The sequence below is a fragment of the Centroberyx affinis genome, unplaced genomic scaffold (assembly GCF_046629955.1).
Source record: "Centroberyx affinis isolate AG114_WGS23_722 - 3 ecotype Tasmania unplaced genomic scaffold, CSIRO-AGI_Caff_v1 ptg000898l_1, whole genome shotgun sequence".
Lineage (NCBI taxonomy): Eukaryota > Metazoa > Chordata > Actinopteri > Beryciformes > Berycidae > Centroberyx > Centroberyx affinis.
In genome coordinates this window covers 544,251-559,416 of record NW_027279484.1, presented here as the reverse complement: position 1 = coordinate 559,416, position 15,166 = coordinate 544,251, and the positions used below count along the sequence as shown (strand labels likewise).

General features: G+C 41.7%; 1 pseudogene; it reads right to left on the bottom strand.

Annotated features, from left to right (window-relative positions):
- LOC139645745 (type II inositol 3,4-bisphosphate 4-phosphatase-like) overlaps positions 1–12,451 on the bottom strand; it is a 113,108-nt pseudogene extending 100,657 nt beyond the window's left edge.
- Positions 12,452–15,166: the final 2,715 nt, after the last annotated feature.

The following is a 15,166-nucleotide window of genomic DNA, read 5'->3' as shown; positions in this document are numbered from 1 at the left end:
ATATAAAAGAGGATAATACAATGCAGAAGTTAAGAGAAACCTTATTTGGTGATCAGTCCATATTTTTGATATGTGGGTTTATGTATTTTATGCAATCATGTATATGCAGTTTTCACAGCACAAGTAAAAGTGACGTGATTATTTTTCATACTGCAAAGACCGTTATCCAATAAACTGTATGGCAGCCACATCTGGACTGCACTCATTCCACTTTTCAAAACCCTGCAACTATGTGATGGGAGGCTTTGCTCTAACTTTTTTTTTTCTTAATCAAAACATTGTGCCAAACTGCTCTACACATCTACACTTCCATGTTTTCCTGCCCAAGCCAAAGTGGTGGTGACAGAGAATAAATCAAACATAGTGAGGCTGGGGTGTGACAGAATGATCCAAAATACAGTGGGCTTGGCGACTAGGTGAGGCTAGCTGCCATAAGCCCACTGATGACCAGTGGATTTACCCAGATGGCCAAGGGTTTCCCTGTGCCCTGTGGGTGCATGTGCACATGTTTGAGTGTGACCATATGCCTCACTAAGCAATGAGACAACAAATGTCCATAGCAAAGCCCACATAAACTACTGGCCTAGGTAAAAATAGAGGACAGTAAAGATGTCGGTAAGAGTATGCAAGACCGTAACATGCAGAGCCTCTGATTCTGATTCTCTTAGCAGGTGTGGTCAAGGAACGGCTTCAAGACTTTGAGTTGTAAAATGTATTGTAGTGCAGCAAAGGCCATGTATGTATTATCTGTTAGGGGCTATTCTGATTCTACATTCATTTTTTTCTCATCAAGATCCTAATGCTAGATCTTTTGGACTTACATTAAAGGAAGTCTCACAATTGCTTAGGCAGCAGGAAGGCTGTAGCAGATGAGGTGTGTAGACAAAAGGTCTTAGTTTCTAAGTAATTCAAAAGCATGTTCATATGTGTATGTCAGTATGTGAACAAGGACATAGACAACCTGCATAGACTACACATAAATGCATGTACACACTTATGTACATGCGCATACAAACACACACACACACACACACACACACACACACACACACACACACACACACACACACACACACACACACACACACACACACACACACACACACACACACACACAAGGTCTGTAATAGCTTGAGGCCACAGAGGATTCCACGGTGCTTCATCTTTCTTTCAATCTATTTCATCATTTCATCACCTCTCCTTTTTGTGGCTCCCTCTTTCTCTCCTCCATTTTACTGGCTCTCTTTTCTTGACGTGATTCTAACATTTATTCCCCTCTGCCCCCCCAGCGTGCACACACACACACACACACACACACGCACACACATGTGCACATCGTGAGATGGCATACTGCATACTGTGTGGATAAGTCGCTGACTGTCCCCATCAGTCACCTCGGGGATATATATTTGACTGGCCAGAGGGATCTCTCCTACCATCCTGCACAGTTTACCACAGTCAAACTGGTGATTGAAAAGGGACTGGATGCCCATCCATGCATCACCAGGTTGGCTCTCTTACAGGGATATGACACTTCAACTGACCCTCTAAGGTCAGAGCTATTATGATGCTGGGTGGGGGTGGCAGGAAAGGGAAATAGAGAGGGTGACAGAAGGAAAGGACAAGGGAGTCCCTTAGAGACACATTTAGAGTTTAAGGAAGGACATGAGTGAGTGGGGAGATAATGAGGGAGTGACATAGAGAGAGGAAAGAGGAGTATGGGGCTATTAAAGTGTGAAAGATTGAAATAATGGGTCGAAGAGCAAGAATTGAGAGCAGGGGAATGAAGAGCGCCTTGCAAGAACAGTATATTTGTAGAGATTTTCAGTCATTTATTCCTGAATTGTATGCCTTGGCTTACGTGCAAATTAATTCATCAATAACATGACTTGCCATTTTAGGCAAGCAACTCAACTACCCAAGTATGCCACGAGTGATCCCTCAATTACCATAACAATTGAGCACTTGGAGTAATAATGTTTGCCGATCCTTGGAGGCTTCAATTACTGTGCTGTATTTATTTTGTGTGATTGGAATATGCTGAGTTCTTTCAAGATGAATTTGCTGGAAATGAGTTTTAAAGCAGCGGGCCTCTGTGACCTCACAATGAATCTAAATTCCATTTAATCGAGAGGGGAGCCCTGGGAGTTGCCACAGGAGACAAATATATGCTCATCTCCAGAAGACGCTTATTCATCATGATAATTATTTCAACGCTTCAATTAATTTGACAACATTATTTGCATGTGCCGCCATTTCGCACACCTGTTTGCCACTGGGTCTGGGGAGAACGGAGAGAAAATAAAGGCTGTCGTGTTGAGATAAATTATGTCCTTCACCTGGTACACAGAGACGCTCATCTGCCTTTTAAATTTTCAAGATATTGACAAGCATACAATGTTAAATTAGCAAAAGACTTTAAAAATAAGGCCCATAATTTGCCGTCTCATCTGTGAAGGGATCTTCCATTTTGAAATTAATTGCATCCGTTTCGACATGCATCCGTCACACTGATATTCACAGCACATTTGCACCTGCTACTATTGGACGTTTATGTAAAACTTAAATTACAGAGGAAATTTTGGCTTCTAATAAAGACAGTGTATTTTTTCCTTTTCTAACCTCTCTCATTCATTTAATGCTCCAATTGGAAGATTGTTGAACAGAAGTAGATATAGACTTTAGAAAAATCTATCATTTTTAAATCCAAATGTCACTACTATAAGGTAACATTCAGAAAACATTAACAGAAAACATTCCACATGTTCAACTATTCCTTGAAAAAGACAAAAAAATAAATAAATAAATAAATTTCTTAGTGGCTCTGAGTAGAAAAATAATGTCATATTTTGCTTTTACTGTGGTTACGGTAATTATGGCAATCAAATGACTTCACTTTCAACATGTCATGATCAAAGCTTACCATTATCTATGCTGACACACTGATAAGAAAAAACTCCTCTGTGAAAAGAGATACAGTAGATGGGGTATTTAAAATTACAGCAGGGTGCCGACAGGTTCCTGTCTCTGTGTGTGTGTGTGTTTGTGTGTGCATGCATGAATGTGTGTGTACGAGTATTCATATTCATGCCAGCGTATATGATGCGTTATTTATTGTACTGTGTATGAGAGGTAATATCCAGGTTACTTGCATAGAAAATGAAGGACATGACAGGAGTCACGTTAAAGCCATCTCTCACTTTTGCAATATCAAACGGCCACTGCATCTAATTTGTGTGCACAGTGCCATAATTAATGAGGTAGATATAATTAAACACTAATTGCCAGTGAAGTGAATTGGAAAGGTTGGGAACTACTCCAATATACAATTTGCAACACACACACACACACACACACACACACACACACACACAACAATTACTCAGCCTGACATACATGCCAACCCCTGTGGAATGTATCAAAGTTTGACTGGGTAGACATCTAAATCAAAAGTGTGAATGCCTAGAGAGGAATGCAGCTGGGTTCTCCAGTCTCTCTTCCTTGTCGTTTTCTCTCTAGAGACTAAAGCGAGACCAAAGAGTCAACCAAGTCAGGACATTTATCCACAAATGAAATCCACAGAACTGTGGTACTCCTAAACACAATCATAACCCGAGAACTTTCACTAGATCTGATGAAAAATAGGACATGTATCAATGAAATATAACTAGTGGCACATTGCAAATCTCCAGCCACAGATCAAGTGACTTGAGTGTGTAGTAGAAACATGTTCTGACAAAGCATCTTTGCTCTAAAAGAATAACTCGCCACAGTTACTAGGCAACAAGTAGTACAATGCTAATGCCTTAGAAGCTGACAAATGTTATTTTTTGGTCACTTACATGTCCCCTTCCACTTCTAAAATTGCGTAGTACTTTCTTTCGGCGGAGGAACTATGATTTGCTTATCTGATTTGCCTGAGCTTTTTTTTTTTAATTTCAAGAATGTGCACTGTATCATAAAGTAACTAGAAAATGTGCTTAGTTGAGCACAGACCTCCGCCATGTCTGATAACACCCCGCAAAAGAAGTTATGCACCTCTTGGTGATATGCCACGCCACGCCCACCACCACACCCCCTTTTTGGCCAATCGACATGAAAGGTTAATCAGTTCTTCCTTGGCCCAAAACCAACCATCACACCAAGTTTTGAGCAAATCTGTGCCAAACTTTTTGTAATATCCTACTAACAAATGGACAAACACACAGACGCTGGGTGAAAACATTAGCTCCTTGGCTAATAAAAAAGCAGCATCTTATATGTTCAGCATACAGTGCCCGCTCTCTCCTGTCACTTCACAGTGGAAGAAAGTGAGCTGCGCTGCCATAACTGCAACCAGGTTATTTGGTTCAAACACTCAAAGCATGGTAACCTGTCAGAATTTTCCTTGGCAAAGATGAAAGCCAGACAACCTCAATAACTTAATTTTCTACCATATTCTTCAAACCAGCCAATTAAATTGTCGATAAAGAGTAGAGATAACTTTTGGCTGGGATCTTTGTTTCATCTGTCACACATGATTTACTTACGACTGAGCTATCAAAATCACTGCCAAGCCATTGATTTTTGATTAGCTGTAGCTAACCACTATAATTATTCCATTCCATTAAGTAATGCTGGCAAGGTTGGGGTTTCTTGAATTCTGAGCCATTAAGGCTGTCCTCAGCCACCCCAAGAAACAGTGAATACAGAACATAACCGTTTCATTTCCTCTATTATTACTCCTTGGTCGCTGTATTCCTATTAATGTCTAAATCCCAAGTTTCATCCGATTTCATTTTCCTTTGAAAGAATAAAATTGATACCATTCAACATGTAATTTCCTGCCAGAGCTTAAAAGTATTTCCATTCTGATACATCTATAATCAAGATTTTTTTTTCAAAATGTTAGCTAAAATATGCACATACCTCCTTGAAACCATAAAAATTAAACACAGTCATCGTGGGTTTGATCTGAGAAAAGGTTCAACAGATGTACATTGAGCACACATGAGCACACATCCAACCACTGCAATTACAGAATGCACACGGTTCTTTTCAGTGCCATCTGTCAGCTGTATTCTCCACCATGACAGAGAATTTACATTCAAACAGCGTTACTACCGAAGGTGCAAAGCATATAGAAGACTAAAAGCCAATGGCAAACACCACATAGGCCTCATCTTATTTGTTACAGTTTGTGTTTGTGTGCTTGTATCTGTGTGCGCATGTGCCCCCGTGTGTGTGTGTGTGTGTGTGTGTGTGTGTGCATATGTGTTCATACTTGCAATAATGATGCCCATATTGAGCCCCACACAATCTGCATACTAATCAAACTGCAATCAGATTTCTGTTTGGCCCACTGTAATTTTGCCCTGGGTAGTCCATGTAGTGGCCATTGTGGAACTGGGGATATCGGGAGTGTTAAAAACCACATGATATCCACATGCTGCTGTTTCAAATCACACAATGAGCATTCAAATAGCTGTTAGCATGGTGAGAAGACATACATAGGGCATAACCCATGAGGTCATGGAGTGCCACTTTTTGAGGCTGCAACATTCACAATGTTTGGAGGATGACTTTGGAATGCTAATGGGCTTCTGTCATAGTAGCATTAAAAGTTCTGAAACAGAAAAAGTAGCCATATCCCTAGAAAATCATCCTCTGTACAGTCAGCATACACAAAGTCATTCTGCTGTTTATCGTGAATGGAACAGCAGCGAGCGTTTGATGGCATCATAGATTTGAGTCTCGGCTCTCTTGTTTCTATCTTTGGAGCCGACTACAACAATCTTGACTGTCTAAGGCCATAGGAATAATATTTGTGATTCTGTTTCAGGGTGGATTTTCGCTTTAGGAAACTTGACCTGAGCAACAATGAATTGTCTAGAAATAGAACTCCAACATCTCAGTCTCATAAAAAATGAATGAGGCCATCTTGACGAAAAGTTCAAAAGGACCCTCCACCATTCTGACTAATATTTTCTCTGTACCTGGTTTCTCATGTCCCCTCTAACCATACTTGAGGGTTGGGGTGTATGTGTGTGTGTGTGTGTATGCCTGTGTGTGTGTGTGTCAGAGTTAAGAACAGATTAAGGATGTGTGCAGATATGTCACTGCCAATTTTGTGTGACTGTGTGGGTTTGTTGATGTGTGTTTAACAACAGTTAAGTTTGGCGGAGTAAGGCAAGAGAGCCTTATTTGATCCAAGGTGGCTCATAGGCCGGAACACTGCAGTGTTTCTGGGCCAAGGACGAGTGATTTGTACGGCATTATTAAAAGTGTGTGCCCATGCATGCGAGCACATGCTTTTATGTAATATGCTTCCAAGGATGTCATCATAGGTGTGGGATATTTTTGCATACGGTACTGCCCTGCCAAGTAGAATGACTGATTGACCCATGAAGCATAGAGTAAAGATAGGACTTACCAAGGCTGAGCTCCACATGAGGTAACTTGGGTGTCAGAATTACACCTGAGACATATAGTGAGAGAGAGGGAGAGAGGTGAGGGGGGGTTAAAGAAAGAGGGAGAGGGAGGGGGAGGTTAAGGGAAGGAAGAGGAAAGATACAGAAGGACAGGGGAGACAAAGAAATAAAACATGTTAAAAGGTAATTGATTTCACAGAGGTTTCAGAAATGTTCCCCTACTTTAAATTAATGGTAATAACAGAAAATAGGGGTTGCGCACAGAAGTCTATCCATTTTATCCAATGTGGCATTAAGTGTGCAGGCAGAAGCTCTTCTAATCAACAAAATATGTCTTTAGAGATAGTATCTTAACACACTGGGCACATAATGGGCTCCCAAAATGCCACAGTGATTGATGGACCTGCTCGCTTCAGATTATGCAAACGGACTGCAATCTATGTATCCAACTGCAGTGTGTGTCAGAACAAGAGTTCATGGGTATCCATTGCCCTTGAGTGTTTATGCCATAATGATGAGTAGAGGACTGGCTGCTTGTACCATCTGTCACCACGCTATCTCTCCCCCATCACCTTTCTAAAACCACACACAACCACACATAATGCCATACAGACGAAGCACCTGCCTGACGGAGCAAAGGGTAGAGGGCCCTAAACTTCGGGGTGGGCATTCTCTTCTTCCCGTGGTGCTTGGACACAATTGGGCTCTCCAAGGCTCATCAACCCCACTAATGGGCCATGGCTACTTGATGCTTACTGATGTATGGTTCTCCACACGACTTTAGGTAATAGTCATTTTACATAATGAGGATCCTTCGCACAGATTTGAAATGATTTACTAATGTTTTATAATTACTTCAGTCACTACACTTCCTTGGCAGCTTTAACAGGAAAAGCCACCTCCTGACAGAATCTACCTTATTCTCTTACCTTGTATAGTTTAATCAATAATAGTGAACATGATAAATGTTCACTATTGATAAATAAATATATAAATATATAAATATTGATGATAAATAATGTTTCCTGGGATGTTCCATTGACAAAGAATAGAAGACTGGGTTTGTGGACTCAAAAAAACAAAACAAAACAACCTTCATTCAAGATTTATACCCATATGAGTTTCATACTATAGGCATGCTAATTGTTCAGAATCAGTAAATGTATCCTTATGACTGAAAAATCCCCATGGGTAATCAGTCAGTGTCCTGAGTTAGTCTCCATTTATTGGCAGTGAAAGTGTTCCTTAATGACATCATAGATTTGTCTTTGTCCTCTTGTTTCCATCTTTGGCAGAGAGTTGTTGAACTGTCCAAGATCATAGGAATACTATGAATTATGTTTAGGGTGGATTTTGGGATTGCTAATGAGAAACAAACACATTAAATCATGCAAATCATTAGCATTACCCAATGCCCTCTTGAGAGTTTATTATCAACTGAAGTTGTAGTCACTTGTCAAGCTGGGCAACGTTTGAATAAACAGACTTACACAAACTCAGTGCAATGTCTCAAAGTCTATTGGGCACACAAGTACAGTAAATGTGTAATTAATTAAGTACATACATATTATGCTGAAGCACGTGGGTTTGAGAAAACACACACACTTGCACAGGCCAATTAAGTATGTATATGAACTCCCAGTCTCCCTATCTGGTTTTCACATTCCTCTCATCATCATCCCCTTCCTCAGGGGTCATGTCTCTTCGTGTTGTCACCATGGCTTCCCCGTGAGTGCTGATGAAACTTTAATAAGCCTGGATGACACGTTTGGTAGTGGCAACCGAGAGCCCTTTAGCTAGGTGGGCTGAGACAGTGCCAGCTGTTGGGTCCTGTCTCTGGTGCCACGTTATCTTAAGGGACTGTCACTTGAACAGCCCAGTTACTTTGGAGGACTCCGTCTGTGCCACACACCAACTCATCTAGAGAAAGAGTAGTGGAGAGTGTGTCTGTCATTGTAGAAATAAATAAATAGATAAGTCTAGGTCTGATATGAGATGGGGAGGCCTATTGTGAGACATTGCACATATAGCAAAGCAACTAGAAATGCTTTAATGATGGTTTGATTTTGGAATCAAAAGTGGGATTCTTGGAGCAAAAAGGTGTGAATTTTAGGATACGGGTAGTGACCTGAGTGTCACTTATTTACAGGAATATCATGCAAGATACTTTGATCGAGAGACAGGCAAAACTAGTTGTGTTGCATTTTTGGATACAGATAACAAAACTAACTGCACGTGGACAGTTGTTAAATTAACAATGCTTCCAGTATAGCTCAGGAAAGTATTGTTCACCATATTATCTATGCAATAGTGCGCTTGTTGAAAGTCATTGAGACAATCTTTTTTTTTTTTTTGGCAAATACTAAGCAAAGTGTTATTTGGCCATTTTCCCAATGACTCTCAATATCCGCAATTATTAAAATCATGGACAAATTATGGGTACACCTGGACAATGCAGAACACCTGTTACGTACACTGTGACAGTGTTGTTGTCTACAAGCACTGAATACACTGCATCTCATTAACCCCTTGGGAGAATGAGGCTGACCGAAACAAATGCGGAAGCTCTAATTACAATAATTACCCATTATGTGGGAAGAGGTCAACCACCTGTACAATCCATCTCAATCACATCTCCTTTAGCTTATGAAGCTCACAGGTGATCCGACTCCAATGCATAGATAAGTACGTGTAGAAAAGTGGCACAGGTGTGGTATTTATAATCGATATCCGCTGGCATTATGAGTATGGTAATAAGCTCAGCTCAGCAAGGCAGCAGGCGGCAGGCAGGCAGGCAGGCAGGCAGGCAGGCGGCACATGCAGATGTAACCCCCAGAGGGGCCCAAAGCAAATGAGGTGTGCCCGCCCGCAATGCTGCAGTTTCATCTGGCTCTAGAAATAACAGCACAGCCCCACTGCACCTCCAATCTATCACACCTCTGTCTGCGGGTGGTATCAATGGGGACAAAGGAGCGATGAAGGGATAGAAGGAGAGGGTAATTTATTAGGAAGTGGGCAGACTAGGTGATTTCTCTGGGATGACAATGTTAATTAATGTACGGGGACTTGGATTGTCTGTCTTGCAGATGATCATTTAACCCTCTTCCCTTCTCTTTGCCCTGCCTCCTCAACCACTTTGCAATGTGAGAGCCACATAGTAGCTCACAGCAGATATTGTGAAAAGGGGGATGGAGGAGGGAAATATGGGGACTGCGGGTAGAGATTTCACAAGGGATTGCTGCTTATTCCTGACTCCACAAAAATAATTGTGAAAAAGCTCCAAAATTCAGCCCGTCGCTGCTCCTGCCCCCATCATATACTACTAGCTGAACTGAGAAAATCAAGCAATTTCCAAAAAGAGCTTTGACAAACCCCCGCACAGTGGGTGTAGTACGCATGCTAATCACTCCTGTTTATCCTCTTCATGAATAGATATTACCTTTAAGAGTGTGGGCCTGGGAAATGATCCTGTTTATTTTTTTGAATATTATTTACCTTGGACTATGAGAGGATATTATTAATAATTCACTTCTGTGGCTGGCTCACCATGGGATTTGATATTTTGAAAAAAAAAAAAAAAAAAGAAGACCGTCTCTCGCCATCTCACCCCCCGCCCTCGCCCTCACTCACTGCTTTTTCTCACTTTGTTTTCTTCAGTCTTTTTGTCCAATCTCACCACCTTCGCTTCCTCCCTATCCTCCAGTTCAAATTGACTAAACAACACCTGCACTTCCTTTCTGACGATTCAATCATCAGCCCCAGCAGTACAGGCTAACATACCTCTAACTCGATTGATGTTTGCACAAACGGGCCTCCCATTAGGATAAGTGGTGCTGAATGGGAGAGTGAGTTATCGTCACATTACTGCCCCGGGAGATTGAAAGGGGACAGATGGTTTTGTTGCCAGCATTTAATGAAGTGTTGTGAATCAGTTGGGTGTGCTGAGGAGGTCTTGACTGCCGCATAGACGGGAGACGGAGCACACAGGGTTAACGGGAACGGAGTGAGAAGTCTCACAATAGTTTTGTTATGTCAAGAATTGTGCAATAGAAAGCTCTACCAATTATGCCACAGCTTGCATGGAAATCTCACTCGCATGCTGGTATGAATAAAAAATAATGAAAATAATGGATAATTTGACCACTTATGATAAGATGTTTGTAAAATGCCAATTCAACGCTACCCATTTAAGTACTGAGGAGTATCCAGTATGGCCCCACTTTTCTCTTCTGTCAAAAAGAGGAGATAAACAACTTCACCTTGCAACCGATAATGTGGGGTTGTCAACTTGTCTTTTGTACCAAACATGGTAATTATGTGCTTTGTTCTTCCCTTTTGTCTCCCAGGATGCTTAGGGAAAACAAAGCGGAGGTACAGTGAGGTGTTTGTCATTACCGTTATACTCCCACACCTGTCAGATGTCATCTCCAGACTATGACTGAAGATAACACATATCGAGGGTTCGCGATCAGGCCAAATGTGTGAGGGGGTGTGTGTGTGCGTGTGTTTGTGCATGCACACCTGCCTGTACATGCATGCTCATGTCTGTGCATGTGTATGTTCATGTGCATGTGTACGTGCGTGTGTGCATGCTTCATATTTCTGTGTGTGTGTGTGTGTGTGTGTGTGTGTGTGTGCATAACTGTGCATGGTTCTGTGTGTGTCTGTGTGGTTAGAGGAAGGAGGAAAGGCGTCATGAAATGTGTCTTCATTCCTCTTTGTACAACTCCATTTACTTATCCACATGGGGAAGATGATGGTTGTAAGCTTGCATGCCAATTCAAATGCTTAGCGGCACTGCATGCAGTGTCTGTCCTTTTGGTAAGCAAAGGTATTAAACTTGGAGAGCAGGCTTTGTGGCATCACTGATATGGCTAATCTCATTAGCATTCTCCTGTTGTGATGGGCACTGAGACATCTAGTTTGCCTCTGCCAGCGCTCATTAGTGACAACACTTTCAGGCTGTATGGAATATGACTGCAGTCAAAAGGCAAACACAAGCACACACACACACACACAGGCACAAACACACAAGAATGTGCACACACAAACACAAGTCAAATAGTGTTTTTCAGATTTTTTCTCTGAGAAACCATTTTTTAATTCAATTTTCTTGTAACCCAAAACTGAAAGCTAAGCTATGCAGACTTATCTGACAATTTACCATGTTCTTAGGTTACTAACCTATGACATATCATTCAACCATGCTGACATTACAAGGACCTAAGACTTCTTTGGAAACACACAGTAAGGCAGCTAAGGACTTCTGAAATCATTTCTCCAGAATAATTTGTGGACCCATTTGTTATTAATCCCAAACTGTTCTTACATTAGAACTCCTGCATCAGTTTGCAGTTTGACATCCTTGCTCATCCTTGCTTTTTGTACATCATATAATTTTCAGCAAACACCTGGAAACACTAAATTATGATGGCATGTATAATTAATGTTCTGTACTAATAATTACAATAATCTGGCCCTAAGAGATGGGTTATCCGGATAATACAATATTAAACTAAATTGAATTCATTCATTCACTTGGGTATTCATTCATCCGTGCATTTAAATGAGCATTTCCTTCACCCCTTGGTACCCCCACCCTTCGCTCTCCCTGTTGCCAGCATAGCAATCCAAGTGTTCCATCTCTCTCTCTCTCTCTCTCTCTCTCTCTGTATACTGTATAAAGAACCACTGAACCACATGCAAACAGAAATAGAGAAAAGTCTACAAAAACTAGACATCACTGGGACATGCTTGCACAGAAATGGCAGTATACTTACTATTGACAATCAATTCTAATTGCACACAGTGTTACAGGGTAGAAAGGAGCGAATGTATGAGACAGGTCATTAGAAGAACGCAAGTAATCTTGTGAAGATAAAATGAAAGAGGAAAGGACGAGAAAGGGAAGAAATATAGATGGAAGTAAGGCAGAGGAGACAGACAGACAGCTCACCAGCAGCAGTCAGTCCTCCTGGGTTGGCACTCAGCTCCTTGATGTCCACCCTGCAGTGTCCCAGGTGTTGGGTCCTGTCCTCCATCTGTCCAGCTTGCCCCTCAGTCATCCCTCCTTCTCCTCCTCCTCCTCCCCCTCCTCTCCCACCTCCTCCACGGAACGCCACAGTCCAGGTCCAGTTCCCCGGCTCACACCTCGCCTGCCACGCGGAAAAGCTTGTCTGTAAGATAGCGATCCACTCCCCTCGCTTTCTTGCTGCCTCACAGTGCGCTCTCAGACAGCATTACAGATGCCTTTTGGAAAACTAATATGGGAGAGAGGGACCGGCAAGGGACCTGGAGCAGCGGCGAGAGAGAGAGAGAGGGGGGGGGGGAGAAAGAGAGAGAGAGAGACAGAGAAAGAGACAGAGAAGAAGGGAGGAGTGATGAGGGAGCGAGACACGGAATGAAAGGGAAAGCAGGACAGAATTGATGTTATGTGCGATACACAGCTCTATCCATCATCTTGGGCTGTCAGTAGCGCACCTAGACCAGACTGCGCAGCACAACACAGCCAGAAAAGACAGAACTCTACCCTCTCTCTCTTTTCATTGCGCAGCCACTGCTGCATCCAGACATGGCAGCAGGGGTGGCTCTGATTTCTGACATCCGTCTCCCTCCCCTTCCCCAACTCTCCCACTCCGCCCCTCCTCCCTTTCTCGCTTTCTACCAGCAAAAACAATTAACAAGCATCAGACCGCTGAGCTCCATACGGCGAATTTAGCACCATGCAGCAGGTGATTCTCAGATACATATGGTAGAGGGGGGAGAGAGACAAGCAGAAAGAGAGAGAGACAGGGAGAGAGAGAGAGAGAGAGAGAGATGGAACACTTGGATAGCTATACTGGCAACAGTGACTGATATTTTGTGAGTGGACAGTACAGTGATACTTTTTCAGTGCAGTGCAACATAATGGCTAAGTATAACACAGCATGACAACTCCAACACAAGGCGTCAACAGGTTGAGAAGAGAGAGAGAGATGAGAGAGAGAGAGAGAGAGATTAGCAAAGATGTTCCTTGTGTCATTAAGATAAATAATAACAGTATGGCAGTGTGCATCTTGGATATTTGGAAATACCTCCCAGATGAAGTGACAAAAAGATGTTTTTTATTAGCAATTATGTGTAATGAAGAGGTACACTGGCAGAGAAACGCAGCTCTCTCTCTATTCTCGCTCTCTCTTTCTCTCTGTCTTTATTTGTCGCCCTCACCACTTTCCCGCTTCCCCACCCACTCATACTGTGAAGGTTATTGCTAGTTATTTGGCACCAAGGCCATGATGCTACAGTAAGACAATATCTAAAATCAATGTTAATTTATACCCTGCTGAATGAAGAGGGCATTTGTGGTCTGAGCAAAAGCTCAATAAAGATGCGGTGGGGGAAGCAGCCTGGAAGTGGGCACCTAAAAAATGTATCATGGAACAATAAGACATGTTGCAATAAACTGGCATAAGCAGTAATGAATCAGACAATATAACAATACAATAAACTGTGGTTTTTAATCTATTGAATACAGAGGTGGAAAGCAAGTAGTTACAACTACTATAATTACTGTGCTTGAGTAGTTCCTTAAAGTCAGTACTAGTTTTAATTATTTCCCCCTACTCTTACTTTAAATATTTGAATAACCATTTGACGAGACACTCCTGTACTTTAAATTTAGTAATTTTCAAAGTACACGTATTTGGTCTTGAGTAATATTTAACTGAATTAGTATGCTTTAAATTAAATAATCAGATATCGGCCAGTCATGTCGTCCGATATGATGGAGGTTCCTCCCTGCCACTGCTACATTGTTGCCTGTACACCTGTAATAAAATGTCATTTTCTTTGCATTATCTAATTCATTCACATCGGTGGTGGATGAGTTGAGTTCCCCCCCCCGCCCGATATGTGAAGCGCTTTGAGTACTTAGAAAAGCGCTATATAAATGTAATCAATTATTATTATTCATTTAGTTGTTCAATCATTATTTTTGTGAATTATTTTTTTATATTTACAGATGGAATGAATCCCAGTGTGTCCCCTACCCCTACTCTGCCATAAGGAGCTGCTAACTCACCTAAAAGGATTTCATTTGTATGGGTTTGCAACAGAGAGTTTTAGTGCCCCATGATGGTCTAAATGCTGTTTCAGAGGCTTTTCCACTTGGCTAAGAGTACAATTCTGGTGGAAACACTGAATACTTTTTTGGTATAGATAGACAGATAGATAGACAGATTTATTTGACAAAAATTGAAAAACATACATGATAGACTAATCATGATAACAGTCCCCATATAAGATTTTTTAAAATTGTCGAGGATTAAAATACACAAAAAAGCCCGAGGGCTTATTTCCATTGTGGTCCTCTTTCACAGTACAAGATGGCAGATTGAATAAGAGTGCTTGAATTATATTTACAATTTTAGTCCAAAGAAAAATCGGAATTGGCCTTCACAAACCCGGTCGAACCCCAGATACAAGTCATATGGGCTAGAAAGCCATGTTGAGTGCATGTGCTTTTCTGAGGCGGTTGGTCTGGATTGGGGTTGGTGCCAAAAAGCTAAATGAAGATAAATTGGTCCCTGCAGGAGCAATAAGACAGCAGATGAATCCACTCTGCACTAGGAGGTTTCTTCTCCACCTTCTACCACTCTCTCCATCCTTATCCCTTCATCCCTCTACTGCCATATTTTCACACCCCCCCCCTCCCCCTTATTCCCTAAAACCATTAAGATGAATGTTGTCTTGTTCTGTTTTAATGAAATTGTGGTGAC